A 23,036-nucleotide genomic window follows, 5' to 3' on the forward strand; every position below is an offset into this window, starting at 1 on the left:
AGATCCCTCCCAAATTCTACTTTCAAACTACTTTGTTGTTACTTTTATCTATTATCCTAATAAATATATACATGTATTTATATATATACGCATATATATATACTGTTTCCCTCAATAGAATGCAAACTCCTTGAGGCTAGGGACTATGTGTTTTACATGCCAGTGAATGCCTAGAACCTAGCAGAGTGCCTGGCACTTGGTAAGTACATAATAAATCTTTGTGAATTGATAAATTGAATTCAACAAATTAAGATTAATATTCATGAGATAAAATAATAAGATACATTGGGATATGCCTAATCATGGAAAGCTTTAATTGCCTAGTTGAAGAATTTGAACTTCAACATAAAAAATTGGGGACAATTAAACATTTATAATCAGTGAAATATGACTAAATGTATGTAAAAAAATTAGTCTATTAGAGGTGGAGAAACAGAGATTTGGGAAGAAAAAGATTGGAGATAAATCCTATTAGTAAGAGTCCATGAAAATAATAATGAGGTTCTTTTTAAGGATGCTGGCACTGGAAATAAAGAAGGAGATAGATTCCAGAGATACTGAAGATGCTGAAAGTCCAAATGACTTAATAATTAATTGTATATTTGGGAGTAAGGGCTGAAGGTTCAGGAAGAAGAAACAAATACAATATTAAGGTTTTGTTCATGGGAAGTATCCAATGGAGATATTAACAATAATGATGTAGTAAGAAGGAAACTACATTTAGGAGAAAAAATAATGAGCTTTGTTTTAAGAAGTCAATGTGAAGTAGTAGAAAGGACAAGAGCTCTGAGTACAGGAAGGGCTGAATTAGAGGCTTAACTTTTATGGCCTTGTATGATGCTCAAAGGCAATGAGGTGGCTTAATGGGTAGAGCGTTGGGCCAGGAGTCAGGAAGATCTGAGCTCAAATCCAGCTCAGATAATTATTAGCTATGCAATTCTGGGCAAGTCACTAACCGCTTTTTGTCTTGGGGACAACTAGGTGGTTAAATGGATAGAGCACTAGACTTGAAGTCAGAAAGACTTGAGTTCAAATTTAACCTCAGGCATTTACTACCTGTATGATGAAAGTTGCTTACCTGTGTTTACCTTAATCCACTGAAGAAGGAAATGGCAAAAGTCTCCAGTATCTTTTCCAAGAAAACCCCAAATGGGATCACAAAGAGTGAGACACAACTGAATACCTGAACAACAGTGATTCTGGGCAAGTCTGCAGAAGGAGTAAGTTCATCCAGATAAATTCCAGCTTTAAATCTTATGGTATGCCAACAGGATATCAAATTGGCCATATCCTATATGCATTCGGAAATGCAAGAGGTAGAGATTTTAGAATTATCTACCTCAAAAGTGTTAAACATATGGTCTGTGGACTGCAAGTTGTCTACAACACATCCAAGTGCAGCACAAAGGAGATTAAAATGTAACTGGAGCATGCTTAATAAAGTTAAAATTCAATATTAATACATGGTATTCTAAGTCACTATGTGTCCCAAGGGAATCCTTAATGCACAGAGGTGGTAGGTGACAATCTAGTAGCAGAAAAGAATACCAAGGGAAAGAAAGATCATAGGGAGTAAAGAGAAGACCAACATTAAATTGAGAAATCAGAGAAAAAGCTAAAAAAGAAATAATTAGAGATTTAGGAAATTCAGCAAATTGTGGTGTCTACATAGCTAAGGAGTGAGTATTTGGGAAAGCAAACACTATCAAACAGAGATCAGGCAGGATCATGCCTTGGAAAGGATCACTGGATTCAGTGATCAGAAGATCATTTGTGACTTTTTTTTTGTTTTTTTTAATATATTTTATTTGATCATTTCCAAGCATTATTCGTTAAAGACATAGATCATTTTCTTCCCCCCCCCCCCCCCATAGCCGACGCGTAAGTCCACTGGGCATTAGATGTTTTCTTGATTTGAACCCATTGCTTTGTTGATAGTATTTGCATTAGAGTGTTCATTTAGAGTCTATCCTCTGTCATGTCCCCTCAACCTCTGTATTCAGGCAGTTGCTTTTTCTTGGTGTTTCTACTCCCATAGTTTATCCTTTGCTTATGAATGGTGTTTTTTTCTCCTGGATCCCTGCAAGTTGTTCAGGGACATTACACCACTACTAATGGAGAAGTCCATTACGTTCGATTATACCACAGTGTATTAGTCTCTATGTACAATGTTTTCCTGGTTCTGCTCCTCTCGCTCTGCATCACTTCCTGGAGGTTGTTCCAGTCTCCATGGAACTTCTCCACTTTATTATTCCTTTGAGCACAATAGTATTCCATCACCAACATATACCACAGTTTGTTCAGCCATTCCCCAATTGATGGGCATCCCCTCGTTTTCCAGTTTTGGGCCACCACAAAGAGCGCAGCTATGAATATTTTTGTACAAGTCTTTGTGTCCATTATCTCTTTGGGGTACAAACCCAGCAGTGCTATGGCTGGGTCAAAGGGTAGATATTCTTTTGTCGCCCTTTGGGCATAGTTCCAAATTGCCCTCCAGAATGGTTGGATCAATTCACAACTCCACCAGCAGTGAATTAATGTCCCTACTTTGCCACATCCCCTCCAGCATTCATTACTTTCCTTTGCTGTTATGTTAGCCAATCTGCTAGGTGTGAGGTGATACCTCAGAGTTGTTTTGATTTGCATCTCTCTGATTATAAGAGATGTAGAACACTTCTTCATGTGCTTGTTAATAGTTTTGATTTCTTTATCTGAGAACTGCCTATCCATTTCCCTTGCCCATTTATCAATTGGAGAATGGCTTGATTTTTTGTACAATTGATTTAGCTCTTTATAAATATGAGTAATTAAACCTTTGTCAGAGGTTTCTATGAAGATTTTTTCCCAATTTGTTGTTTCCCTTCTGATTTTAGTTATATTGGTTTTGTTTGTACAAAAGCTTTTTAGTTTGATGTAGTCAAAATTATTTATTTTACATTTTGTGATTCTTTCTATATCTTGCTTGGTTTTAAAGCCTTTCCCCTCCCAAAGGTCTGACATGTATACTATTCTGTGTTTACCCAATTTACTTATGGTTTCCTTCTTTATGTTTAAGTCACTCACCCATTTTGAATTTATCTTGGTGTAGGGTGTGAGGTGTTGATCTATTCCTAGTCTCTTCCACACTGTCTTCCAATTTTCCCAGCAGTTTTTATCGAATACTGGATTTTTGTCCCAAAAGCTGGGATCTTTGGGTTTATCGTATACTGTCTTGCTGAGGTCGCTTTCCCCCAGTCTATTCCACTGATCTTCCTTTCTGTTTCTTAGCCAGTACCAAATTGTTTTGATGACTGCTGCTTTGTAATATAGTTTTAGGTCAGGGACTGCAAGGCCCCCATCATATGTGTTTTTTTTCATTATTTCCCTGGATATCCTCATTTGTGACTTTTGAAAAAGTATGTTACAGGAGTAAAATCTCCAGAGAATATCAGCAAGGAATTTTAATTGTAGATGATGGATTGGCTATTATTTCAAAGTGCCAAATAGTGAACAAAGACTGAAATATTACAATGACCCTAAGGATTCAAAAATCAAAGCAGTATTCCTTTGATCTTTGTGGCTATATAGAATGTTACTTAATAATAAAGGCACAGAGAATTTTATTAGAATATTCCCAGCATAATATTTTACAGAAACTTTTCTTTTGTCCTTTCAGAAAGACCATAAAGCACTGTTTTTCCCAGAAAACATACTTCTGCGAAGTTTAACATTCATGTAACTCTATAACCTCAAAAACACAGTTATAAAAATCTTAGCTTTATAAGAATACAAAACATTCCCCAATCAAGAAGTGGTAAAAGGATATGAACAGATAGTTCTTGGAAGAAGAGATTAAAACTATCCACAATCAGATGAAAACATGTTCCAAATCACTGTTAATTAGAGAAAAGCAATTAAAACAGATGTGAGATACCACTTCATACCTACCAGATTAGCTAACATGGCCAGAAAATAAAATGGTAAATACTGGAAGAGATGTAGGAAAATTGGGACACTAATACACTGTTGTTTGATCTGTGAATTGATAAAATTATTCCAAGGAGCAATATAGAAACAGGCTCAAAGGACCACAAAATTATGCATATCCTTTGACCCAGAAATACCACTATTGGATCTGTATCCCAAAGAGTTGTGAGTGTGGGATATGGGAAAGGGACCTACATATACTAAAATATTTTAGCAACTCTTTTTGCAACAAAAAACAATTGGAAACTGAGAACTTGTCTATGACTTGGAGAATGGATGAACAAGTTGTAGTATATGATTGTAAATTAAATATTATTTTGCCAAAAGGAAAAATGAAAAGGATGAATAAAAAAGACCTGGAAAGACTTATATGAACTGATGCAAAGTAAAGGGAACAGAAGAGGAGAACAATGTATATACAGTAACAGAAAAATTATACAATGGTCAACTGTGAAGGACTAACCCCATTATCAGCAAAGCAAGTCCTCAAGATAAACACAAGGGACTCATTAAGAAAACACTATGCAGCTGGGAAAATTGAAAATTGGAAAACAGTTTGGGAGAGATTAGTTTTAGATCAACATCTCACACCCTATGCCAAGATAAACTCAGAATGGGTGAATAACTTGAACATAAAGAAGGAAACAATAAGTAAATAAGGTAAACACAGAATATTATATTTGTCAGATCTTTGGAAAGGAAAGTTTTTAAGACCAAGCAAGAGTTAGAAAAAATTACAAAATGCAAAATAGATCATTTTGATTACATTAAATTAAAAAGGTTTTGTACAAACAAAACTAATGAAGTAAAAATTAGAAGGGAAACAACAAATTGGGAAATAATCTTTATAACAACAATCTCTGACAAAGGTCTAATCACTCAGATTTTTAAGGAACTAAATCAATTGTACAAAAAATCAAGCCATTCTCCAGTTGATAAATGGGCAAGGGAAATGAATAGGCAATTTTCAGATAAAGAAATCAAAGAGATTAATAAGCACATGAAAATATTCTAAATCTCTTATAATCAGAGAAATGCAAATCAAAACAACTCTGAGGTATCACCTCACATCTAGCAGGTTGGCCAACATGACAGCAGAGGAAAGTAATGAATATTGGAGGGGATGTGGCAAAATTGGGACATTAATGTTTTGCTGGTGGAGTTATGACCTTATCCAACCATTCTGGAAGTCAATTTGGAACTATGCCCAAAAGGCACTAAAAGACTGTCTGCCCTTTGATCCTGCACTGCTGGGTTTGTACCCCAAAGAGATAATAAGGAAAAAGACTTGTACAAGAATATTAAAAGCCCCGCAGTTTGTGGTGGCAAAAGATTGGAAAATGAAGGGATGCCCTTCGATTGGGGAATGGCTGAACAAATTGTGGTATATGTTGGTGATGGAATACTATTGTGCTCAAAGGAATAATAAACTAGAGGAATTCCATGTGAACTGGAATGATCTCCAGGAATTGATGCAGAGTGAGAGGAGCAGAACCAAGAGAACATTGTATACAGAGTCCGATGCACTGTGGTAAATTCAAACGTAATGCACTTCTCTACTAGTAGCAATGCAGTGATCCAGAACTATTTGGAGGGACTCATGAGAAAGAACACTGTCCACATCAAGAGGAAGAATTGTGGGAAAAAAAAACACAGAAGAAAAACAACCACTTGATCACATGGGTCGGTGGGGATATGACTAGGAAAGCAGACTCTAAAAGATCACCCTAGTGCAAATACTAATAATAAGGAAATGGGTCTTGATTGATGGCACATGTTAAACCCAGTGGAATTGTGTGTCATATTTGAGAAGGAGGTGGGGGGAGGGGAGGGAAGGAACATGAGTCTTGTAACCATGGAAAATTATTCTAAATCATCTAATTAAATAAACTTTTTTAAAAAGAAAGGAAACACTATGCAGAGCTGAAGAAGGAACTATTGAAATCTTAGTGCATATCAAAATATGCCATCTTCCACTATATATCCTTCATGAGATCTCTATTGTTTGTATGAAATGTCTTCTATTGAGATATGAGCAACATGGAAATATGTATTAAGTGAAAGTAAAAGTATAATCTATATCAGATATGATATTCTATGACTATATCACGTTAAATATCTAGGAAATCTGGATTATAAAATGTCATAAAACAATTGTCAAAATTGTTTCTAAGAGTAAATGAGAAAATATTTTTAAGAACCTCAGTAAAATAATAAAGAAAAATATTCAGGAAATAAGGGCATTTGTTTCAAGATCCCATTGGAAAGATAACTGGATTTTAAATTCCTATTTGTAGATGTTTAATCGTTATGTCTGACAATTTGTGACCCTATGGACCACAGCACACCCGGCCCTTCTATCTTCACACTGTCTCTTAAAGACTATCCAAGTTCATGTTTATTGTTTCCATATTAATATCTATGATTCCCATCCTCTGTTGTACCCTACTCTTTTGCTGTCGATGTTTCTCAACATCATTTGGATTTTAAATGCCTATAACCATTAGCTAACAAAATCACAGTTTGCAGAATTTGTCCATGAATGTGAAAGGTTTAGACTGAAGAAGGGTGACTGAAGCAAAAGGGAAGTGAGATGTCCTCCCTTCATGAATCTCTTTAAAATTTCTATTCCTTTCATGATCACAGACCAATGTGGAAATCCCACAATCATGTAATATGCTCTTAGAATGGCCCTTATCATAAATTAAGCATCCCATTCCCTCATGTATTCTAGGTTTTAGGATATTTTCTAATAATATAATCTTGAAACTGATCCAACCATTCTGGAGGGCAATTTGGGACTATGCCTAAAGGGCGACAAAAGAATATCTACCCTTTGATCCAGCCATAGCACTGCTGGGTCTGTACCCCAAAGAGATAATGGACAAAAAGACTTGTACAAAAATATTCATAGCTGCGCTCTTTGTGATGGCCAAAAACTGGAAAACGAGGGGATGCCCATCAATTGGGAAATGGCTGAACAAATTGTGGTATATGTTGGTGATGGAATACTATTGTGCTAAAAGGAATAATAAAGTGGAGGAATTCCATGGAGACTGGAACAACCTCCAGGAAGTGATGCAGAGTGAGAGGAGCAGAACCAGGAGAACATTGTACACAGAGACTAATACACTGTGGTATAATCGAACGTAATGGACTTCTCCATTAGTGGCAGTGTAATGTCCCTGAACAATTTGCAGGGATCTAGGAGAAAAAAGCACTATTCATAAGCAAAGGATAAACTATGGGAGTGGAAACACCGAGGAAAAGCAACTGCCTGAATACAGCGGTTGAGGGGACATGACAGAGGAGAGACTCTAAATGAACACTCTAATGCAAATATTATCAACATAGTAATGGGTTCAAATCAAGAAAACATGTAATGCCCAGTGGATTTATGCGTCGGCTATGGGGGGTGGGGGGGAGGAAAAGAAAATGATCTATGTCTTTAATGAATAATGCTTGGAAATGATCAAATAAAATATAATTTAAAAAAATAATATAATCTTGAGATAAGGGGTTATTCCACTTCTCATCTAGAGTATTATAATCCTCCTCATGATTGTTACTGGCTCAAGTCTCTTCAGAATTTAATGTATCTTCCATACAACCACCAAAGTGATTCTCTTAATGTACAGGTCTGAACATGTGACTTAAATAAAATCTAGTAAATAGCTTCTTTTTATCTCTAGGACCTTACACATAAACTCCTTTTTTTGATATATAAAGCTCTTCAAAACCTGGTCCTAACTTCTTATTTCTATTATTGACCCTGATTATTGTCCATGTGCAGAAGGTTCTTTTTCTTTTTCTCTTCCCTTCAGAAACCTAATTTCTCTCAAGGTTCTGATTAATTGCCACCTTTCACATATGGTAGGCCAGACATTACTATTCCAGGTATTCAGAAATAGTACTAAGACACAAATGAGATGTGTGAAATGTCTAAACAAGAGAACCTGGGATAGAAAATGGTCATTAACATTTAAGATCTGTAACCTTTCAAAATTAATGGAAGTGAATGAAATGCTAGAAAAATTAGAGTTAATAGATATCTGGACAAAATTGAACAGGAATAAAAAGGAATACACCTTCTTCTCAGCAGTACATGGTACATATACAAAGACCAACCATGTAATAGGGCATAGAAATATTGAAAACATATGCAAAAAGCAGAAATAATAAATGTAACTTTTTCAGATCATAATGCAATAATAATTATAATTAAAAAGCATCCATGATAAAGCAAATTTAATCAAATTCTTCAAAACTAGTGGGTCAAAAAATAAATAATATAAACAATTAATTCAAGAGAATGATAATGAGGAGACAACATATCAAAACCTAAGGAATACAGCCAAAAAAAATACTCAAGGGAAAATTTCTATCTCTGAGTAACTATAGTAACAAAATTGAGAGGAAGGATATTAATGAATTGGGCTTGGAACATAAAAAAATTAGAAAAAGAACAAATTAAAAATCCCCAGAAAAAAACAAAATTGGAAATTCTAAAAAATAAAGGAGAAAATAAAATTGAAAGCAAAAGAACTATTAAACTAATAAATAAGACTAGGAGTTAGTATCTTGAAAGCAAATAAAATAGATGAAATACTGGTTAATCTAATAAAAAAGAAAGAAGAGAATTAACAGTATCAAAAGGTTTATCTCATCTCTATGAAGAGAAAATTAAGGTAATTATTCAGAACTACTTTATCCAATTACATGGAAATAAATAAGGCAATCTAGGTGAAGTGGGTGAATATTTACAAAAATCTAAATTGCCTAGATTAACGAAAGAGGAAATGGAATACTTAATCCAATCACAAGAAAATAAATTGAACAAGCCATCAAGGAACTTCCTAAGAAAAAAATACTCATGGCCAGATGAATTCACAAGTGAATTCTATCAAACTATTTTCTATCAAAATAATTAATCCTAATATGAAACAAATTATTTGACAAAATAAGCAAAGAAAGAGTCTTAATTTTTATGACATAAATATGATATTGATTCCAAAGCCAGGAAGACCAAAAACAGAGAAAGAAAACTACAAATGAATCTCCTTAATGAATATAGATGCAAAAATCTTTAACAAAATACCAGCAAAAAGTCTCTAGCAAGTGATCACAGGGATTATACCAGGAATGCAAGGATGGTTTAATATGAGGAAATGATCCACATGATTAATCATATCAATAATCAAACCAACAGAAATCACATAGTTATCTCAATAGATGCAGAAAAAGCCTTTGACAAAGTACAATCCCCATTAAAAACACTAGGAAGTATAGGAATAGAAGGGGCATTCCTCAAAATAATAAACAGTATATATTTAAAACCATCAATAAGTATCATCTGCAATGGGGACAAGTTAGAAGCCTTCCCAATAAGATCAAGAATGAAGCAAGGATGTCCATTATCACCTCTATTATTTAATATTGTACTAGAAATGCTAGCAGTAGCAATTAGAGAAGAAAAAGAAATTGAAGGCATTAAAGTAGGCAATAGTATAGTATAGTAGGCAATAAGGAAAGTAAACTATCACTCTTTGCAGATGATATGATGGTATACATAAAGAATCCTAGAAAACCAACTAAAAGGCTAGTGGAAATCAACAACTTTAGCAAAATTACAAGATAAACCCACATACATTATAAGCATTTCTGTATATTTCCAACAAAATTCAGCAGCAGGAGTTAGAAAGAGAAACATCATTTAAAATCACTCTAGATAATACAAAATATTCAGAAATCTATCTACAAAGACAAATTATATGAGCACAACTACAAAACACTTTTCACACAATTAAAACTAGATCTAAATAACTGGAAAAACATTAATTGCTCATGGGTAGGATAAGCTAACATTATAAAAATGACAATCCTATCCAAATTAATCTACTCATTTAGTGCCATACCTATCAAACTACCAAAAAAACTTTTTTTAATAGAATTAGAAAATAATAAACAAAGCTCTTCTGGAAGAACAAAAGATCAAGAATATCAAGGGAAATAATGAAAAAAACATGAAGAATGGAGGCCTAGCTGTACCAGATCATAAAGCAGTGGTCATCCAGACCAGATTATAAAGCAGTGGTCATCAAAACAATATTGTACTGACTAAGAGACAGAATGGTGGATCAATGGAATAGACTAGGGACAAGTGATCTAAGGAATCTTCTATTTAATAAACTCAAAGATCACAGTTTTTGGAGACAAGAACTCACTCTTTGACAAAAACTGCTGAGAAAATTGGAAAACAGTATGGGAAAAATTAGGTTTAAATCAACATCTTATACCCTATACCAAGATAAATTCAAAACAGGTAAGTAACTTAAATATAAAGAGTGAAATCATTAATAAATTACATGAATATAGAATATTATACCTATCAGATCTGTGGGAAAGGAAGGAATTTAAGCTCAAGAAAGAGATAGAGAGCATGGCAAAATATAAAATGAATAACTTTGATTATATTATTTGTTTTGTACAAACAAAACCAATGCAACCAAAATTATAAGGAAAGCAACAAACTTGGAGAACATTTTATAACAAAACTCTCTAACAAAGGTTTAATTTCACAAATATATAAGGAACTAAGTCAAATTTATAAAAAATCAAGCCATTCCCCAATCAACAGATGGTCAAGGGACGTGAATAGGCAGTTTTCACATGATGAAATCAAAACTATCAATAAGCACATGAAAAAATGTTCGAAATCCCTCCGAATCAGAAAAATGCAAATTAAAACAACTCTGAGTTACCACCCAACATCTAGCAAATTGGCCAATATGGCAGCAAAGAAAGTAATAAATGTTGGAGGTGATGTAGCAAAATTGGGACATTAGTATACTGCTTGTGGAGTTGTGAATTGGTCCAGTCATTCTGGAGGGCAATTTCGAACTATGAACAAAAGGCTTTAAAAAATGCCTACCCTTTTACTAAACCAAACCACTGCTGGGTTTGTATTCTAGAGAAATAATGAGGAAAAAGACTAGTACAAAAATATTTATATCCTCACTCTTCGTGGCAGCAAAATATTGGAAAATGAGGGGGTGTCACTTGATTGAGGAATGGCTGAACAAATTGTGGTATCTGATGATGATAGAATAATATTGTGCTAAAAGGAATAATGAACTGGAGCAATTCCATGTGAACTGGAACGACCTCCAGGAATTGATGCAGAGTGAAAGGATCAGAACCAGGAAAACATTGTACACAGAGTGATAAATGATGGCACAATCGAATGTTGTAGATTTTTCTTCTAGCAGCAATGCAATGACCCAGGACAATCCAGAGGAACTTGTGTGAAAGAACCCTACCCAGAGAAAGAATTGTGGGAGCAGAAATGCAGAAGAAAACCATATGACCAATTACATAGTTTAATGGGAAAATCATTAGGGTTTTGATGTTAAAAGATCACACACACACTATTACAAATATGAATAACATGGAAATAGGTTTTAAACAATGATACATGTATAACCCAGTGAAATTGTTTGTCAACTCTGAGAGGGGGGAGAGAAGAGCGATGGGAAAAAGTGTAACCATGGAAAATATTCTAAGTAAAAACAATTTTAAAAGATCTGTAACCTTTCCTATTGGATTTTAAAATAATAGCAGCTCCTTAAGTTGTTGGAAGCAAATATAATGGATGTTATTCCCAAAATGCTAAAGAGCATTAAAAAAATACATACTAATTGAGAACAAAATTTGTTTTCCCCCTAAAACATCATATTATCCAGAAACATATTTTAAATACTATCAAGGAAGGCTCAAGGGACCTGTGACTTTAGTACTTATCTTCAGAAATAAAATTATTCAATACAATGATTTGAATATACTTATGACCATAAATTAACTCCAAATCTATGGTTGCCTCTTATTTCTATTTTCACTGAAGAAAATTAAGACTAGCATGAGAATTTGTGGGATTATAATTTCTACAGAACAACACAGGAATTTGGTTTTTAAAAGTTCATTATTTTGTCAAGAAATAAAACAAGAAAATAGTTTCATATAAAAGGCAACATTTGAAATTGTTGGCTGATTTAATCACTGTAATAAACCTTGCTAAAGCAATTACTTCACATTTTATGGCATTACAAAGAGGAGAAAAAAGAATTGGAATACTGCCTCTTTGGATAAGTATATCTTCTAGAGAAGCATCCCCAAGGCAAGAATTTTAATCTTAGTTTTATTTTATTTTCCTCTTTTTCCTTTTAAAATTCTTCTCTCATTCTACATCTCTTCCTCTCCTCACCTTGTTAATAGGAGTCCTTCAATGTGTTTTGGCTTCAGATATTCGTCCTTTAATAGGTTTCTCTGCTACCAGAAACTGGGATGTCTTATTACAGCTGAAAGTTCAACATTTCTATTTCTTTCTTTCTCTAAACTCAGTTCTTCCCTCTCCTTGAGAAAAAGGAGGAAAAAACATGGTTCAGAGAGTTTATCTCATGTTTGCTCCTCAGAGCCTCCAAAATTGTAACCCTAGCAACTTAACCTTCCACTATTCATTTTCTCTACCTACAAACAACAGTCATGTCATTTACTTATCACTTACAGGTTAACTCGAAAATAAAATAAAGTGTATAGAATTGTTTAAACATGGTGGGTGGCCCCTACTCATCTGAGCTGCATCCGTGTCCTTTCCACTTAAGGGAAAAGATTCAACGAGTTAGAAGAACAAAGTAGAGACAAGATTCCAATAGAAAACAGCAGACTTCACTTACTGCAGAAATTTCTATAAAAACAGTATCTTGAAAAGGTAGTATAAATTTTATATAAAAAACTATTGTTTTAAACCCATGGACAATTGAGATGCAACACTAAATTGCTACTGTCCCAATTCATTAGTCAGCCATAATGTCAACTGCAAAGAAAGGTGAGATATTACATTTATATTCATGCAATTATATAGAGTTTAATGAAAATAAAATACAAATATATGTACATACACATAATACATGTTTTGATGTGTGTAAATTATTCACAGGTTATAATAGAATTCAAATAGTTTTTTATAGGACCTATTTCATATTGCTGAACTGATCAATGAAAACTGCTTTTTAATATAGCAACATACTTTAAATGACCCTATAATGTGCATAACTTTCTTTTCATTTTTAAGTAACAATATGGATATAATCTTACTGATTATTTACAGAGGCTCTCCTTTCATGACTGCTCTATCAAATTTTTTAAAATATGACTTTCTGTTATACCTGACAATTTTAGGGCATACATGATTTAGACTCACATGATTTCTGAACTTGGGAAACAGCATATATAGCCAGATGGCAAAATCAATCAAATTTTCTCATAGTAATTCCAGGAACAATATTCTTGTCACAGGAGAGGAATGTGCTTTTCACCATCAAATAATGGCTAATACTTTTCAAGCACATATATTAATATATTTCATCTTTTGTTCTTTACTGACATAAATACAAAGGATTTAGCACTCGAATACTGAATTGATCTATTGTTGCTAGTTGGGCAGATACTAAATTTATATTAGATTATATACAATGGACTAAAACTCTGCTAAGACTTTTAGGGCATGCTATATGTCCATGTATATATAGGTGTGTTTATGTGAATTTATGCATGTTTATATATATATATATATATATATATATATAAAATTATATGGCTACTTTTAAAAATTGCTGACTTTCTAAAGCACTAAGTGGTCAATATCTAAGATAAAAATGACAGTGTTTTTAAAGTTCTCAAGTATTTTAAAAACAAAATTACACAACATTAATCCTTGGAATAGATGATATATGCTAAAGTTGTTGGCCCCATTTAGCAGATAAAGAAACTGAGATTCAGGAAAAATGAATGTTTTTCCCACTGTCAACTAACTAAGTACTAAAAGCAGAATTATAACTTCGTCTCTGTTGATTCCAAATTCATCATTATTTTCTATCTATAGACTGGGTAATGGGTTTCAGAAAGATTAAAACTCATCTAGACATCTATTTCATAAAGTAGGAGAAACACATTTTCTTTTTCTGCATAGTCTGGTACTTACTGAAACATACTTAATAAGTCAGATATTCTTCTTGCATCAGAATCAGCAAATATTAGTACAGTAAAACCAATAGTATGTAATGTACTGTTGATGGAATTGTGAACTGTTCCATTTTGTTATAAAACTGTGTATACCTTTTGACCCATCAATATCATTATTATGCTTATTTTACTAATGTTATTCAGGGAAAAGGAAAAGAACTATATGTTACAAAATATTTTCAGCAGCTCTCTTTGTAGTTTAAAGAACAAGAAATTGAGGGGTTGCTCATCAACTAGGGAATAACTAAACTGATTGTGGCATATGACTTTCATGGAATACTATATGACTTAAAATGAACAGATTAATTTTAGAAAAACATGGGAAAATTTACATGAATTTTAGAAGAGTGAAACATGCAAAAACAAGAGCATTATATATAGCCACAGAAATATTGTTTGAAGGATGATTTGTGTATGTCCACCTCCAGAGAAAGGATTCATAAATAGAAATAAGCAAAACAGTTTGACATATACATATGTGTTTTTTTCAAAGGGATACCTTCGCTAGTATGGGGAGTAGGAGGCTGGAAGATATCTGGGAATTTTTATATAACAAATTTAATGTAATATAACAAATTAAAAAAATAGTATGAACAACAGTATCTATAGCATCTAATTAAGTCTTTACATTTTGTACAGGAAGAACAATGTTTATTCTCTCTCCCCCTTTATCTAATTATTTTTTAATGCTGAGAGAACCACAAAAGAAACTTACATCTAACTTCTATTGCTGATATAATAGAAAGTACTTATAATTCTATTCTAAAGACTATTTGATATTGCTATCTTAACACTTTAAAACTTTTTTGCCTTTCCTTTTTCTAGTTTTCCCTCAATTCCTGAAGGGCTAACATGGTTTAAAAAATTCTAATCTTAGGTAGATTAGTGATATATTATTATTGATATATTAACTTGGAATAATAAATTTACAGCTAGATGACACCACAAAGGCTGGCTAATTCAGCCTCCTCTCCCCCATTATCAATTATTATAAATGGGTAATGTGAGGCTTACAAAGGTTTAGTGATTGTCCAAGGTCATTTAAGGAGTGGCAGGGCTAGGGTGGGAATATCGAATGTTTTAGTCACCAGAGAAGGAGCTCTCTTGGAATATGCCTTTTAGAATATAGTATCATCTCCACATCATGTTGAGACATTGGAGGGAGAATTTAGGGAGTGATTAATTTTATTGCATTATAAATTTGACAGAAGGAAGAGGCAAGAATCGGCTCTGACATAAAGTAGATGAATATTTTTCCTAAGAGAAGAAACATTTCTTAGTAAGAATGGAATATCTGATTACACTTGCTATTACTTTGGATGGAAGGTTCTCTGATATTTGATGACTAGTCTATATCATGTTTTTAGTAACAAGAAAACATCTAAAAAGGCATGTGTTCTCTAAAAGGACCCCAGCCTACTCTGGCCATTTCCAAGGGTTAGTTACAAAGCAGTTTGGGGGGTGTAATGAGATTTACTTATAGAAAAATTTTGACCACTGAAGTTGACTTCAAAATAAGGATGTTATTTCAGTAACTCTCCACGTAATGTTACTTTATTGAAGGAAAAATGTTCTAGTGAATTTGTACTTTAATATTTTATGGTTCTAAATACTATTTTTATTGGTTTACATATAACTTTATTGACACTTTGACATATTTATCTTACATGAATACAATTTCTATATGATTTAATTACCTTTTTAAAGTTTTATTGAAAACTTCCTGTTTTTGAACATCACAGTAATTTCCAAATATAGCCATGCATCTTTCTATAGTGAGCCTTCAACTGATCTATTCATAGCAACTAACATCACACTGGATTTTCCACACTTAAAATTCCCAACTTTGCAAGGAAAAGGGAGGACTCTTGTCCAATCAGCTTGTAAATCAAGTCAATAAGCATCTATTAAACATTTACTTTGTGCCAGGCATTGTGCTAAACGTTGGACGTAGAAAGGTAAACAACATCTCTGTTCTCAAGGAGCCAGGATGTAATAACCACTGTGTACAAACAAGAAAGATAGGGGATAATCCCTGAGAAAAGACACTTTAGGGAATTTTGCTGAGACTTAAAGGAAGTAAATTGAGAAGTTAGAGATGATGTGAGAATGAGTTGAAGACTTGCAAGACAACTTAAAAAATGGCCAGTCAGGAAATAAATAGACTGTCTCATACAACAGGGAAACCAGTGTCATTGAATTGAGGAGTGTATAAGAAAGCTGGTAATGGAGAAAGAGACCCGTTTATAAAGGGTTTTAAAAGCCAGAGAGAGGATTTTGTATTTTATCCTGGAAATAATAGGAAATCACTGGGAGTTTGTTGGCATGGTCAATCCTGATGTTTAAGAAGACCAATCTGAAAGCTGAGTAGAAGATACCCAATTTGGAGGATTGAGAAGAGATTCAAGCCAGGGAGATGAACATATATAAAATTCTTATAAAATATTTCCTATAAAAATGCAGTCTCTGGTCATGAAGACTCATCACACCTCACTGGCAATGATAGTTTTTAGGGCAATAGAAGAAAAAGACTCAGGAATGGGAGTAGGAGAAGGATGTGGTACAGAAGAGAAAGTAACAGGTACTCATACTTAACTCATTACTTCCTTATTTAAATAAGAGAAGATAATGAGAGCATTTATTCTCCAAGTATTCTGTGGTAAAGAAAAAAAGGTGCTATTGCATTCTCATATATTGTAGTACCTCACAATTTTCACCATTTCCAATACTAGTAAATATATATTTTAACCATGTAGAATTTATTTAATTGATGCATCAATACTTTATAGACTGGTGAAAGCATCAGTGTAAAGACTTCTTTAATTAGTTAAGATAAGAATATCTACATCACTTTTAATCTCATTAGATCCTTGCTTATGTCCTTCTATAAGTATCATATAGAACTCCTACTCAACACACTGAAAAATATCTCTTAATATTTCAGGGGTTCTAATGTAGCAACTAATTAACAAAAATTTACTTCATTCTCAATATGACCGTCCTCACTCTTTTCTTATATGTCTTATTCTTTTGGTAATATTCCATAGACCTCTTATACCAAATATAACTGTTAGGGGTCACCTATAATTTTTATTTTTATTAGATTATACCACATCCTGATTTGGAGCCATATGAGAAAATAATGTTGGGAAAATATTCATGTGTGAGAGAGGCAATGAGTGTCCTGAGATCATTAAAATATTATTCAAACCATCTCCTTTTGATCAATTCCAAGTCCAGTCCACTCACCAGATATAGCATTCATTCAAAGACTGATAATCTTACTCAAGGAGTGGATGGTTCAAATGTGGCATTTAAATTAACATAAAGGATATTTTGTAATTATTAAAAATAAATACCTCACTTTTCTGCACTCTAAATCTTACATATATAATTTATCTAGTCTACATGCAGTTCTGTAAAAGTCATAATCACCTATGTAAAAAATCCTATGCCACTGTCATTTTAATGCATGCCATATATGAATGGAATGAATCATTTTTATTGCTTTCACCTTGTTTTAAATGTCTTTAAAAGAAGGTCTTTTTAAATATTCTACTATTAACTAATAACCTGCATTCTGTCATTTCTGTACTAATTAAATGTGAATCCTAGCTCCTCACTCAGCACAAAGCACTGAACTATTTTTCTCAATCAAGATTTAGACTTGGCATTAAATAAATTGATAACAGAGATAATATATCTAAAATAGTGCATGGTAAAAATGTTCTACTTTGACACTGGGTAACAGGCAACAGAAATATACCCAGCTTTGGAAAAAAACTAAGGAAATAGAAATAAGACCATGGTCAACATGGGTGCAATTAGACGAAAATTTGGAGAGGTTCAAGAAGACTCTATTTTGTTCATACTAAGACAAGATGATAAACTGTCAGCTTAAGAAAATTTCATATTTGGGGTAGTATTTATCCGTTTTGTTAATCAAATTACAATATTTGAATCTAATTATTTTCCTATAGACAAGTCATAATTATTTTCCTGGTCAATTTTGTCCATTTGTGATGGAAGGACATCATTGTACAAAGTGTGTCAGATGGTCACCTTCAAAATAAATAATTCATAAAAATTATTCACTTGTAAAATGATTGCGTTGGCCTGGATGTGTTTCTTCTAGATCTAAGGTCATAGGTTTTCTCAGATGCTTCTCTCACTGATAGATGTGAGAAAAAGTAGATTTTGTATTTCCAAAAAAAATTGACAGAACAAAAACAAGAAAGAAATAATGAAATGAGACATGTAAAGTTAAAGCATGGCCAGCCCCTAGCAATTAGAAACCTTGGCAATACAAGAAGAAATGATTGATACTATACTCACTATTATAGAGTATAAAGCAGACTATTGGAACTCTGCTAGATAACCAGTATTTGACTTATTCCCACGTGTGTACATGCATGCATGTGTGTGAGGGAACTTGAATTTTCTTTACATAGACAATACAGCTACATAACTAACTTTTCAGCTTTTCCACTAGATCAAAAGGACTATTCATGAACTGATTACATAGACATCTTTATAATTGGGAGAACCACAAGATTTTACAAGGAGGTTTATATCTATTCTAAATAAACTTGATCCAATAATCAATAATCATTATTCTTTTCAAGTACTTATTTTTGTAAGACCAGATGAAATCAACCTGAGAATAACCAATTTCCCTTGTCTTGAAAATTATTCATTAAAAAAAATCATTACCTGCCATATTAAAATCAATACTAATCATTGATCCTGTGGCAGAAGAGTGGCAAGGATCAGGAAATTGGTATCAAGTCATTTGTCCAGGGTAACACAGTCAGGAAGGCAATGGGGATTAAGTGACCATCAGGTTGATGATGAACCTCCCCAAACTTAGCTTTGGATCCTTGGGAGGTCCTTGGAAGAAACTAAAGTATCATTCCATGATTTTGTTTTTACTTACAGACACACACACATATATTACATATTAAAATAATCCTATCAGAAGAGGAATAGGTCTGTATTTATGTAGAAACTGAAAGGGTCATAACTTGATGAAACTTTAGTGGTTACTTAGTTTTTTATCTTATGGACTCCTTCCAGCTAACAGATTAAAACGCAACTGAAAAATATTTAACTGAAGAAATAAAAATACAAGACAACATGGATATTGTTAATTTTTGGTTTTCTAAGTTAAATGTTCTACAGAGATGTTTCTATTTGAGATCAACACCACTGATCTAGGCCATATCTTACATTTTCTAGATGAGGATGATGAGATCAAAAGAAGCTAAATGATTATTTTCAAACAAGGATGTGAAACCAGGTTCTCTGACTCCGAATCCATAGTTCATGGAAAAATTGTATTAAAGACAAAATAATTTTTAAAATTTGTTCTCAACTGTGACTATATTAAGTTTTTACAAAATTACAAAGAAGTCAGAATAAGAGCCTTTTTTATTGAAAGCATTAACATATTTTGAACATATTTATTGAAAGCATTAATATATATTTTAGAAAGCATGGGGAAAATCAATGTAGAACTAATTAAATATAATACTATTAAATATTAAAATGGGTAAATTATATGATTAGATTAAATTGGAAAAAGTGTGCTAATACACATCTTGACTAATTACCACATCATAAAAAGTCATCTTTAACCGATTTATTTTTAAATAATTTTTAACTTTTATTTTTACTTTACCTAAATTTCCCCTGCCACTGCCAAAGAGCCAAACCATATAACAAAGAATACAATTTACTTTAACTTTTTCTTCTTTAGTAATTACATTTATTTGTTTGTTTGTTTGTTTATTTATTTATTCATTTTTGCAAATGCCCCAGGCCCTCCTAATACTGCCTGCATCATAGAAGGTATTATCTAGGAAATAGATATGTTCATACAAATTAAATCTGTTATGCTTCCTTCTCTCAGTTCAGTCTTTGGATGTAAAATTTGCAATTTATCCTTCCAGTATTAATTCGGGTTCTGCTAATTTCACTTTTCCCATGTGGTATTTTTCAAGTGTTGTTGTTTGTTTCTTTTTAATAGGCTCATAATCATTTCTTATAGAACAGTGTATTCACGAATATGTTTTACTTTAAAATTTTATTTTTCCCTTACAAATGTTATTTCAGGACTTTCAAAATTGTACTTATTTTTTTAATATCAAGTTGAGAATTTAAAGGACATATTAAAGCGGATGTTCCTTACAATTAATTATACAAGTCAAAGATCTAGATCAGCCCTTCCCAGTTTCAAATAACAATAACAATATCCACAAGAAGAAACCTAGAATTTCAATTTCTATTTCTATTTTCTTGGGAAATCGAAATATAAAAGTGTTCACACATGAAGTCATTTGTCATTACCTTCCTTAGCTTCTAAAAAATATTCTCACAATGATCATTTAGCAGTGTGTTTCAAAGAGCCACAAATGGATGGATAAAACCTTTGGAACTAACCAATCACACAAACTGTCACCGCCTTACATATACACTTAGAATATTGTGCAATGTAAGCATATTACTTGCCCCTCCAATCTGAGGTGCAGAATCAGCAGAAAATATGATGCACTGTGGGAATATACACACTCCTGGGCTTTCCTGCTGGTTCATCCTGGAGACATGGCCAGCTCCCAGCGCCCTGCTTCAGTCTGTCTCAAGCCCCGGATGTTGGCCTAATTACTTCCGGGGCTTCTGTTACTACCTTGCTCTTGCCTGGGTCCCTCCACTTTGCAGGGACACTGCAGATGCGGATGAACGGATGATGGCTCTAACTCTCAAAGGTACTGCCTGGTCTTTATAGCCCAACCTCCACATGTGGACAGATTAGGGAACTGAGAACCCCAATGACGAAGTGACATGCTGAAAGGTGTTAAGCAACAGAGTCGAGGTAAAGCAAGGATTTCTGACTCCAAAGCCAACACAAGGAGGTGTTCCAGGGAGAGACCTTGGAACCTGGAGTCAGGAAAACTTGAATATGAATATTGTTCAGATGCTTACTAGCCCTGGGCAAGTCACTTAAGTGCTCTCAGGCTCATTTTTCTGATCTCAAAAATGAGGATAACAACAGGACCTATTTCAGAGGGTTATTGTGACATGAAGTAGAATAACATGCATTGTAACCTTCATAAAAGAGATCATCTCAGATTCTTCCTCCTGATATTCTATAAAACACACATAGAAACAAGTACACATATGTTTATATGTGCATGGATATGTCATTATATAAGTTGTTAATGTCATTCATTTTTAAAATTTTTTTTTATAACTTTCATCTTGGAATCAATACTGTGTTGGTTCCAAGACAGAAGAGCATTAAGGGCTAGGCAATGGGGTCAAGTGACTTGCACAGGGTCACACAGATGGGAAGTGCCTGAGGCCATATTTGAACCCAGGACCTTGTCTCTTGTCTTGACTATCAATTCACTGAGCCACCCAGCTGCCCCCTGTCATTCAGTTTTTTAAAAACCTAAATGTTATTCTGTAATCTTAGTGTGCAAAATTAGAGAAGCTACTCCCATTCTGAAATTCAAACCCACGGCACACAGGGATAGAAGGCAGAAGAATCTAATTTCTAATTCCAGCTCGGTCATTAACTATTTTTTTAAATTTTTTAACAAATCTCTTTACTTCTTGTCTGAAAAAAAAAAAAAAAAGATTGGACTAAATGATCTCTAAGGTCACTTGTACCTCTAAAAATCTATATCTCTAGAAAGAAAAATGAATTGAGTCATCATAGATTTAGAACCAGAAGAGACTTTATCTTATTAAGTCTTCATTTGGCATAAGTGACTTCCCCAAAACTTTCCTACATAAGTAAAAAATAACATGATCAGGGAAGCTAGGTAGCCTCCAAGCTGTGTGACCCTGGGCAAGTCACTTAACCCCAATTGCCTAGGCATACTGCTCTTCTTCCTTGGAACTAATACACAGTATTGATTCCAAGATGGAAGGTAATGGTTTAAAAAAATAGCAGAGGCAGAATTCAAACTCTGGCGATCTAAGACCAAATCTATTATAGAAATATAGAATAAGAGATAGAAAATATTTTAGAGCCCCTTAGGGACAAGTAGGTGCCAAAGTGGATTGAAAAACAACCCAGGAATCAAAATGATGTGAGTTCAAATCTGCCTCAAGCATTTATTAGCTCTGTGATTACAGAAAAGTCACATAATCACTCATTATCTGCCTTAGTTTTCTCAACTGTAAAATGAGGTTATTAATAGCATCTATCTGGCAGGATTCTTATGAGGATAAAATAAGATAATTTTTTTAAAAGTTCTTGGGACAGTGCTTTGCTTATAGGAGGCACTCTAATAAATGCTAGTTCCCTCTAATCCCATCTTGAGTCACCCCTTGTGAGGAAACAAGTTTAGGAAGTTAGAAAGGGTGATGATTTGAAATTTATCCACCCATGGTTTCAAATACTGGCTTTGCCACTTAAAGGTATCCATCTTGTATAAATCATTATATAAGTCAGTTTCTTCCTCTGTAAAATTGTTCCTATCCTGAAAGTGACGAATTTTTAAACATCAGAAATAGGCTTTGAATCCATTTCTCCTGATTCTACAGTTAGGGATCTTTCCAATGTGACACACTCCAAAACAACATCTCCACTTTTCCAAAAAATAAAGGGGAATAAGTTTAGTAAAAACAGAAACACTTAAAAAATTTATGAGGGGAATAAAAGACCTTTCAGGTTTTGTTTCTACTTGGTTATACTTTCTTCTGTAGAAGGAAAAAAAATCAAGTATATGTTTTTAAAAAGCTAAAGTCAAATATGCTCATGATAAACTAGGAGGAATGACCACCCAATCTGGATTTGAGTATTCCCATGTAAAATATAAGGGACACTATTTGTATGGCATCTAGCAAGTAGGTGGTCTGCTAACGTGAAAGATCCCAGCTGACATAATGTTCACAAGTATACTTGTGAGAGTTAGGAAAATGGAATCCCATGCAGAAAAACACAATTCTATCCAAATGCCTCATTTTATACTGTTGAATTCAAT

The 23,036-nt window shown here is 33.4% G+C and overlaps 1 protein-coding gene and 1 long non-coding RNA gene across 2 annotated transcripts in view; one reads left to right on the forward strand and one right to left on the reverse strand.

Moving 5' to 3' along the window:
* PDGFC (platelet derived growth factor C) overlaps nt 1–23,036 on the reverse strand; it is a 263,344-nt gene that overhangs the window by 101,570 nt on the left and 138,738 nt on the right. The gene's annotated exons all lie outside the window — the stretch shown is intronic.
* Nucleotides 20,718–23,036, forward strand: part of LOC107649317 (uncharacterized) — a 45,953-nt gene continuing 43,634 nt past the window's right edge. The window contains exon 1 of the long non-coding RNA XR_008912920.1: nt 20,718–20,807. This is a non-coding gene — a long non-coding RNA (uncharacterized LOC107649317). The remainder of the gene's footprint in view (nt 20,808–23,036) is intronic.

Source organism: Monodelphis domestica, chromosome 6 (assembly GCF_027887165.1).
Source record: "Monodelphis domestica isolate mMonDom1 chromosome 6, mMonDom1.pri, whole genome shotgun sequence".
Classification (NCBI taxonomy): Eukaryota; Metazoa; Chordata; class Mammalia; order Didelphimorphia; family Didelphidae; genus Monodelphis; species Monodelphis domestica.